This window comes from Eulemur rufifrons, chromosome 30, assembly GCF_041146395.1.
Source record: "Eulemur rufifrons isolate Redbay chromosome 30, OSU_ERuf_1, whole genome shotgun sequence".
Lineage (NCBI taxonomy): Eukaryota > Metazoa > Chordata > Mammalia > Primates > Lemuridae > Eulemur > Eulemur rufifrons.
The window spans coordinates 77,413,488-77,422,393 of NC_091012.1; the positions used below are offsets into that span (position 1 = coordinate 77,413,488).

General features: G+C 39.6%; 1 non-coding gene across 1 annotated transcript; it reads left to right on the forward strand.

Annotated features, from left to right (window-relative positions):
- The first annotated feature begins 1,842 nt into the window (after nt 1-1,842).
- Nucleotides 1,843-1,949, forward strand: LOC138379232 (U6 spliceosomal RNA). Its single transcript, XR_011232015.1, has one exon. It is a non-coding gene; the product is annotated as a U6 spliceosomal RNA (small nuclear RNA).
- The last annotated feature ends 6,957 nt before the right edge of the window (nt 1,950-8,906 follow it).

The following is an 8,906-nucleotide window of genomic DNA, read 5'->3' on the forward strand; positions in this document are numbered from 1 at the left end:
TGGTTTTATCCTTTAGGTTTAAGTCTGTTATCCATTGAGATTTGTGTTTGTCAGTGAGAGGTGTGTATCATGTTTCAGTCTTCTACATGTGGCTATCCAATTTTCCCAGCACCACTTATTTACTGGGAATTCTTTCCCCCAGTGCATGTTCTTATTTGCTTTCTCAAAAATTAGATGGCTGCATAAGGATGTTTCTTTTGTCTGGGTTCTCAGTCCTGTTACATTTGTCTATATCTTTAGTCCTGTGTCAGTACCATGATGTTTTGTTTACTCTAGCCTTGTAGTATAGCTTGAAGTCTGGTAAGTTGATGCTTCCCCATTTGTTCTTTTTGCTTGAGGTTAGTCTTACTATAGCAGTTCTTTTCTGGTTCAATATGAGGGATAGAATTATTTTATCTAAACTGTGAAAAAAAGGATGTTGGTATTTTAATCATGATTACATTGTATCTGTAGATCACTTTGGGTAGTATAGCCATTTTAACAATACTGATTCTGCTGATCCGTGACCACGGTATCGTTTTTCTTCTCTTTGCATCTTCTGCTATTTCTTTCCTCAGTGTCTCATAATCCTCCCTGTAGAGGTTCTTCACTTCCTTGATAAAATATACTCCTAAGTATTCTATTTTCTTTGTTGCCACTGTGAACGTTATTGAGTCTTTGATACGGTTCTCAGTTTGACTGTTTTCAGTGTATATGAATGATACTGGTTTGTGTACATTGATTTTGTAACCTGAGACTTGCTGAACTTATATATCAATTCCAGTAGTTTCTTGGCAGAATCTTTCTGATTTTCTAGATATAAGACCATGTTATTTGCAAAGAGTGATTGATCTCTTCTGCCCCCTTTTGGATGCTCTTGATTTCTTTCTCTTGTCTGATTTCTTTGGCTAGGACTTCCAGCACTTCATTAAATAGAAGTGGTGATAGACGGCAACCTTCTCTGGTACCAGTTCTACGTGTGAATGTTTTCAATTTTTCCCTGTTCAGTATGATGGTGGTTGTAGGTTTATCATACATGGCTTTTGTAATATTGAAGTAAGTCCTATCTATGCCTAATTTGTTAAGCATTCTTATGATAAATGGAGCGGAATTTTGTCAAACACTTTTCTGTGTCTATTGAGAGGATGAAGTGGTTGTTGTTTTTACTTCTATTTATGTGGTAAATTACATTTATGGATTTGCATATGTTGAACGATCCCTGAATTTCTGGGATGAAGCTTACTTGATTGTGATGGATTTATTTATTTATTTTTTTTTTTGATCAGCAGCTGAATTCGATTTTCTAAGGTTTTATTAAGAATTTTGTATCTATATTCAGAAGGGATCATAGTCTGTTCTTTTCTTTTTTTTGGTTGGGTCTTTCCTGGCTTTGGCATCATGGTGACATTGGTTTCATAAAACATGTTGGGAAGGTTTCATTCTTTCTTTCCTGATGTAGTCGAATAATTTTAGCAGGATATGCACCAGTTCTTCTTTGTAGGTCTGGTAGAATTCAGGTCTGAAACCATCAGCAGCAGGACTTTTTCTTTAGGAAGATTTTTTGTTACTACTTCAATTTTGGTGCTTGATATTTATATGTTCAGGACTTCTATGTTTTTGTGATTGAGCCTAGATAGGCTGTGTGTTTTTAAGAATTTGTCCATTTTCTCCACATTTTTAAATTTATTTGCATAAAGAATTTTATAGTATTCAGATGTGATTTTTTTTTATTTCTGTGATATCAGTTGTAATCTTTCCTTTTATATTCCTAATTCAGCTTATTAGAGTCCTTTCTTTTTTGCTTCTGGTTAATCTAGTGAGAGGTGTGTCAATTTTCTTTATCTTTTAAAAGAACCAACTTTTGTGCTTGCTTCAGCAGCACTTATACTAAAATTGGAACGATACAGAGAACATTAGCATGGCCCCTGCGCAAGGATGACATGCAAATTCGTGAAGCTTTCCATTTTTTTTAAACCTTAGGTGTGAACCTATTAGAATTATAGAAGAAAATGTAGGAAAGACTCTTACAGACATTGGCCTAGGCAAAGAATTTATGAAGAAGACCTGTAAGGCAATCACAGCAACAACAAAAATAAATAAATGGGACCTGATTAAATTAAAAGGCTTCTGCACAGCCAAAGAAACAGTCATGAGAGTAAACAGACAACCTACAAAATGGGAAAAAATTTTGCATACTACACATCAGATAAAGGATTGATAACAAGAATCTATTTAGAACTCAGGAAAATCAGCAAGAAAAAAATCAAACACCCCTATCAAAAAGTGGGCAAAGGACATGAATAGAAATTTTTCAAAAGAAGATAGAAGAATGGCTAACAAACATATGAAAAAATGCTCAACATCTCTAATCATCAGGGAAATGCAAATCAAAACCACAATGAGATATCACTTAACTCCAGTGAGAATGGCCTTTATCAAAAAGTCCCAAAACAACACATGATGGCGTGGATGCGGAAAGACAGGAACACTCATACACTGCTGATCAGACTGCAAACTAGTGCAACCCTTGTGGAAAGCATTATGGAGATTCCTTAAACAGGTTCAAGTAGACCTACCATTCGATCCAGCAATCCCATTATTGGGCATCTACCCAAAAAAACAAAAGTCATTCTATAAAAAAGACACCTGTACCCGAATGTTTATAGCAGCACAATTCACAATTGCAAAGATGTGGAAACAACCCAAATGCCCATCAATTCATGAATGGATTAGCAAAATATGGTATACGTATACCATGGAGTATTACTCAGCTATAAGAAATAATGATGATATAGAATCCCTTTTGTTCTCCTGGAGAGAGTTGGAACCCATTCTATTAAGTGAAGTATCCCAAGAATGGAAAAATAAGCACCACATGTACTCACCAGCAAATTGGTTTCCCTGATCATCACCTAAGTGCACATTTGGGCATAACACCAGTTGGGTATCTGACTGAGATGGGGGGTGGGGAGAGGTGATGGGTGTATACCTACATGATGAGTGCGATGCTCACTGTCTGGGGAATGGACACCCCTGAAGCTCTGACTCGGGGGGATGGGGGGATGGGCAATATATATAACCTGAACTTTTATACCCACATTATAAGCTGAAATAAAAAATAAAAAAATAAAAGAACCAACTTTTTGTTTTATTAATCTTCTGAATAGCTCTTTAGTATCCATTTTATTTATTTTTGCTCTGGTTTGGTTATTTCTTTTCTTCTGCTGGGTTTGTGTTTGATTTGATCATCATTTTCCAGATCTTTGTGATGATTCATTAGATTGTTTATTTGTGATCTTTTTGTCTTTTGGATGTAGGCATTTATTGCTATGAGTTTTCCTCTGAGGACTGCTTTAGCTGTATCCCACAGATTTTGATAACTTGTGTCCCTGTTATCATTTAGTTCAAAAAATTTCTTCCTTGATTTTCCAATCATTCAGCAGTAGGTTATTTAGTTTCCATGACTTTTTGTAGTGATGTGTGTCTCTGTGGGAGTTGATTTCTACTTGAAGTCCACTGTGGTCTGAGAAGATGCATGGTATAATCTCTATTTTTTAAAATTTGTTGAGACATGATTTGTGGCCTACTATGTGATCAGTCTTAGAGAATGTCACCTGTGCTGAAGAGAAGAATGTATACTTGGTTGATTTGGGGTACAATGTTCTGAAAATGTCTGCTATATCCATATGTTCTGGGTTTTATTTAATTCCCTTGTTTCCTTATCTAATTTTTGTTTGGATGATATGTCCAGTTCTGTCAGTGGGTTGATGAAGTTCCCAGGTATCACAGTGATGCTGTCTATCTTTTTTTTTTCAGATCCTGTCAGATTTGCTTTATGAATATGAACACTTCTGTATTAGCTTCATAAATGTGTAAGATTATTATGTCTTCTTGTTGAATTGTTCCCTCTACCATTTTATAATGACTGTCTTTGTCTCTCATTACTGTTCTTAATTTCGAGATGAAGTTTTCTGATATGAATATTGCTACGCCATCTTTCTTTTGGTTTCTGTTAGCATGGAATGTTGTTTTCTATCCCTTCAACTTGAGTCTGGATGTGTCCTTGTGGGTTAGATGTGTTTCCTGGAGACAGCAGATACTTATATTATGTATATTTATCCATTAAGCCAGAGTATATCTCTTCAGTGTGCAGTTTATGCCATTCAAATTTATTGAAAGAATTATTAAGTAGGGTAGATTTCTGATCATTCTGTTGAGTTGAACTTTGTTGCTTTGTTTTACCTCTTGAGCCATTGTGGTATCTGGTCTTTGACTTTTATCTTTTTGGTGATTTTACATTGGTAAGTGTTTATTGTGCTGATCTGTGAATAATGCAGCTCTGAGTACTTCCTATAGGGCACGTGTTGTCTTGGCAAATTCCCTCAGTGTTTGCTTGTCTGAGACAGACTTTATTTTCCTCTCATATACGAAACTTTATTTTGCAGGATACAGAATTCTAGGCTGGAAATTATTCTTTTTGAAAAGACTGGGACTAGGAACCCAATCCCTTCTGACTTGAAGGGTCTCAGTTGAGAATTCTGCAGTTAGTCTGATGGGCTTTCCTTTGTACATTACCTGCTGCTTTCACCTTATAGCTCATAGGAATGCCTCTTTTGTGTTTGTTTTGGCCCTCTGATGACTATGTGTTGTGGTGTATTTGTCTTTGTGATTAATCTCCCAGGAGTCCTATTAACTTCTTGTACTTGGATGTTTAGATTTCTAGCAAGGCTGGGGAAATTTTTCTTAACTATTCTCTCAAATAAATTATCCTACTCCTGTGTATTTTCTTCTTTGCCCTCAGGGATGCCTATGATTCTTAGGTTAGTCCTCTTTACATAATCTGATATTTCTTGTAAGCCTTGTTCATTCCTCTTGTATCTCTGCTCTATCTCTGTGACTGACTTGTTTAATCAATCAGAAAGTGTTGCCTTCAAGCTCTGAGATTATTTTTTCTGCCTAATCTAACCTGTTCTTAAAGATTTTCACTGTGTTTTATAAGTCTTTGAATGGATGTTTTATTTCTAAAAGTTCTATTTGATTTTTCTTTCATAATTCAATTTATTTTGTGAAATTTTCATTAATTTTTGACATTGTTTTTGTGGGGTTTCTTTGTACTGGGATTTCATATTATCATGTATTTCATTAAGCTATCTTACAATCCATGTTCAAAATTCTTCATCTGTCATTTTAATATTATGCTTTTGGTTGGTAACCATTGCTAGGGAGCCAGTGTTCCTTTTTGGTAGTGATCTTTTTCTTTAATTCTTCATAGTTCCGGAGGTCTTTTGCTGGTTCATTGTCATCTGGAGCAGATATTGCTTCTTACTTTTGGATTTATTTTTGTTTAAACAATGACACCCCAGTTTAATTTCTGAGTCAGTAAGTGATAATTTTAGGTGAGAATCAACCACGCCCTCTATGATTGAGTCAGGAAGTGTTCTAAATGGCATGCAAACCTCCCTGTCATTAGGTGGTGTTTACTGGAGGGAACAAGCTGCACTGTTGTTTTTTGATCCTGTGACCAGCTCTAGTTCCTCTGGAGAAGCCATCACATGCCCTTTATGGTGCACGGGGCCCTGGTACTTCCAGGTGCGTGTTTTATTCGTCACCACAGCAGAGGCCAGTTAGGTAATGAGGTTTGGTGGGATTAGGTTGGATGACTCTGCCCTCCAGGTCTACAAATGCTACTAAGGGATATGCAGGCATTAAAGGACTATTCCCCCGCCCCCTCTGGTCTAAGCTGTATGCAAGTGGCTGAAGTAGCCCCACTTAAGCAAAGAGTCTGCATGTAGAGGCAGGGCCATCTGAGTCCCACAATCTGGTAGTCTGGAGCAGGTCTCATTTCTGTCAATCCTCCCCTATCTATCAGTTTCTCCCAGGCCTCTGCCTGCAGGCAGAACCTCATGTCAGCCATGCTCCTCAGCAACTGTGATGCAGGAAGAGAGGTTCCCTGGTCAGTGTCCCAGCCTGAGTTGGGAGAGTGGCGCTCCTGTGGGAGGTGGGGTGTCTCATTAGCTCACCGCAGCTAGAATCCACACTTCTCTTTCTCACTTGTTCTGACCCCACACACAGCCACACCCTGTAAGACTAATTCACAAATATCCCCTCTGTGCACCTGGGCAATGTGGCAGATACTTAGGTGTGTGGGATGTGGCCTGTGGGCCCATCCTCGGGATCCTTGGGATCAATCCCTGACCATGCCAGGTAGAAGAATGCTGGTCCTGTGACCACCATGGTGTATCCCTGGTAGTTTGATATCACTCTGCCTTGGGCCTGTCTTGTTCTAATGGGGCTTCTAGGCAAACAGCAGCACAGAGGGCCTGGTGAGCAGGGATCTCACAGTCCAATCACCTCTCAGTCTACTGCAAGACCCTAAAAGGGAAGTTCTGAGCCCCACTTCCTGTGGGAGCCTCTGTGCGGTGGCTAAATTATCTCTCTCTCTCTCTCTCTCTCTATCTGTGCAGCCATGGGAAGGGTAGGGGATGGGGAGAAAGAGAGGCTGGGTAGAGCAAAGCCTACCCTATGGTCATCACTAATCCTCTCTCTGGGATGCAGGATACCCAGACTTTAATTCTGAAGTCACATAGAACACCCCAGGACCCAGTGGACTCCTGTGGCTCCTACAGTCTGAGTTGGAGTTGAGATATATATGTGTGGGAATGTACAGGACAAAGCATGGGGAGCTGAGGGCCCCAGGGGAGGACCGAGGTGTCCTGTAGTTGTAGAAGCAGTAGGGTGCATGATGTTTGACTGGATTCGGTCAGATGGGAAGTGCCCTGGAGGAGTCAGGGCAGAGCCTCATGTTCTGTCCACAGGAAGCATCCTGCTCACCGGTGGGAGCAGTCTTTGGACTTGTGTGTGTAAATGGACTCTCCAGTTGTTCCGGATAGTGCAGATGATGGGTTGACGTGACCTAGAGGGTGGGTTCAGGGCTCCGGAGGCAGGAGGTGGCTAGGACCTGAAGGGGAGGCTCTGGTAAATGAGTTGGTACCTGCCTCTTCAGCACCATGGCCCCTCCCGAGTTGCAGGTCCACCAGGCAGAGAACGTGGCTTTCCTCACCCACCTGACGTCCAGTGGCAGAACCTGCTGCACCCTGGAACAAGAGCCTCTGGGCTCAGGGTGGGGTGGCACCTGAAATGATGATGGCAAACAGGACTTCCAAGCAGGGGACCCTAAATATAGCAGTTGAACAGACCTGGAGAGCAGGTGTCAGGGCCAAGCATTCAGGAAATGGCCCCAGCTGGGCCAGTGGGCTGAATTAACAGGTTGCAAACTGTTTCTTTGGCACCATAATCCCACAGATTCATGTCAGCTGGACAGAGAACATGGCTCTCTTTGTCCTACCCAGAGCCGGCCAAATTGCCAGCAGTGTCCATGTGCAGAGCCTGTTGCTCACCATTCAACTCCCATACCCTGGTCCTGCTGACCTCCAGGGTGGAGGTGCCCATCACCAAACCCCAGTGCATGGCCTCCAGAAGCTGCTACTCAGACTAGTCCCTCCCCACCCTGGTGCAGTCCTGGCACAGTGCATTGGAGAGTTCAGTATGGCTCCCGCTATTGTCTACTCTCCACAGAGCCTGCTGTTCTGTGCCACGGCTTTGCCCTGTCTGAGTGGGTGGGAAGGTCTGTGGGGGTTGTGGGTGTCCTTCTGGGGGTCAGATCACACTTCTTGTTCTCTATTCTCTGTTGTATTTCTCACACTCTCCAAGCTTTGTGAATGTATCTCCTGTCACCTTTCTTCCTGCACTGCATGTCCCACGCTGCTTCTCGGCAAATACACAATGCTGTTTTTGGGGTGAGCAATCCACTCATATGTAGCCATGTGCACTATTCATCTTCTTCCCTGGGAGCGGTGAGTTGGGAGGCCACCACTAATCTGCCATTTTTTCCCACTGTAATCATTGCTATATCCCTTTCTTCTTCTAAATTTGGGCTTAAGATTTTTGTTTGGTTTCTGTGTGTGGTTTTGGGGGTTTTGTTTGCTTCTTTCTAGATCCATGAAGTTTAAAGTTAGGCAGTTTATTTGAGATTTTTTTTAATAAAAATGCTTATTGTTATGAACTTTTAATACTGCTTTTGTGCAATCCCATACATTTTGGTATGGTATATTTTCATTTTTATTAATCCTCATGTATTTTCTAATTTCCCTCTTTATTTCTTCTTTGATCCACTGGTTATTTAAGAAAGTGTTCTTTAATTTACACATATTTGTGATTTTTTCAGTTCCTTCTGCCATTGATTTCTGGTTTCACTTCATCATGGTCAGAAAAGTTATTTGATATGATTTCAATATTTTTAAGTTTTTGAGACTTGTTTTGTGACCCAACATGTGAATTTCCTGAGAAATTTTATGAGTATTCTTGAGAAGAAATTGTCACCTTATTGCCCTTGGGTACAATGTTTGAAAATTTAGAAAAAAAAATAGAGTAATTATGCAAAAACTCCAAGCTACCAAATTTCAATCAAGATGAAATACAAAGATTGAATAGACCTATAATCAGTAAAGCAATTGCTTTGTAATTTAAAATATCCCCACAATGAAATATCCAGAAGCAGCTGGTTTTATTGGCAAATTCAACCAAATACATAAGGTTTACCAACAGTTTTACACAAACTCTTTTAGAAAATAGTCTAAGAGGAAACATTTTTAAACTTTTTTTATAACTCTAGTATTACTCAGACACTAAAAATTAGAAAAGTTAATACAAAAATAGAATACTATTTATATAGAATACTATACTATACCAATATCACTCAAGAACTAAGATGCAAAAATTCTCAGCAAAATTTAAGCAAACTGAATCTAAACATTAATTCTTTAAAAGTTTACAGATAGTAAGGTTAATAAAAATGGCAGTGTAGGAACAGTGAAGGGCTCTTATCTTCATAGAAACTACAAGCAAAAGCTGTGAAAAACATTCAGGAT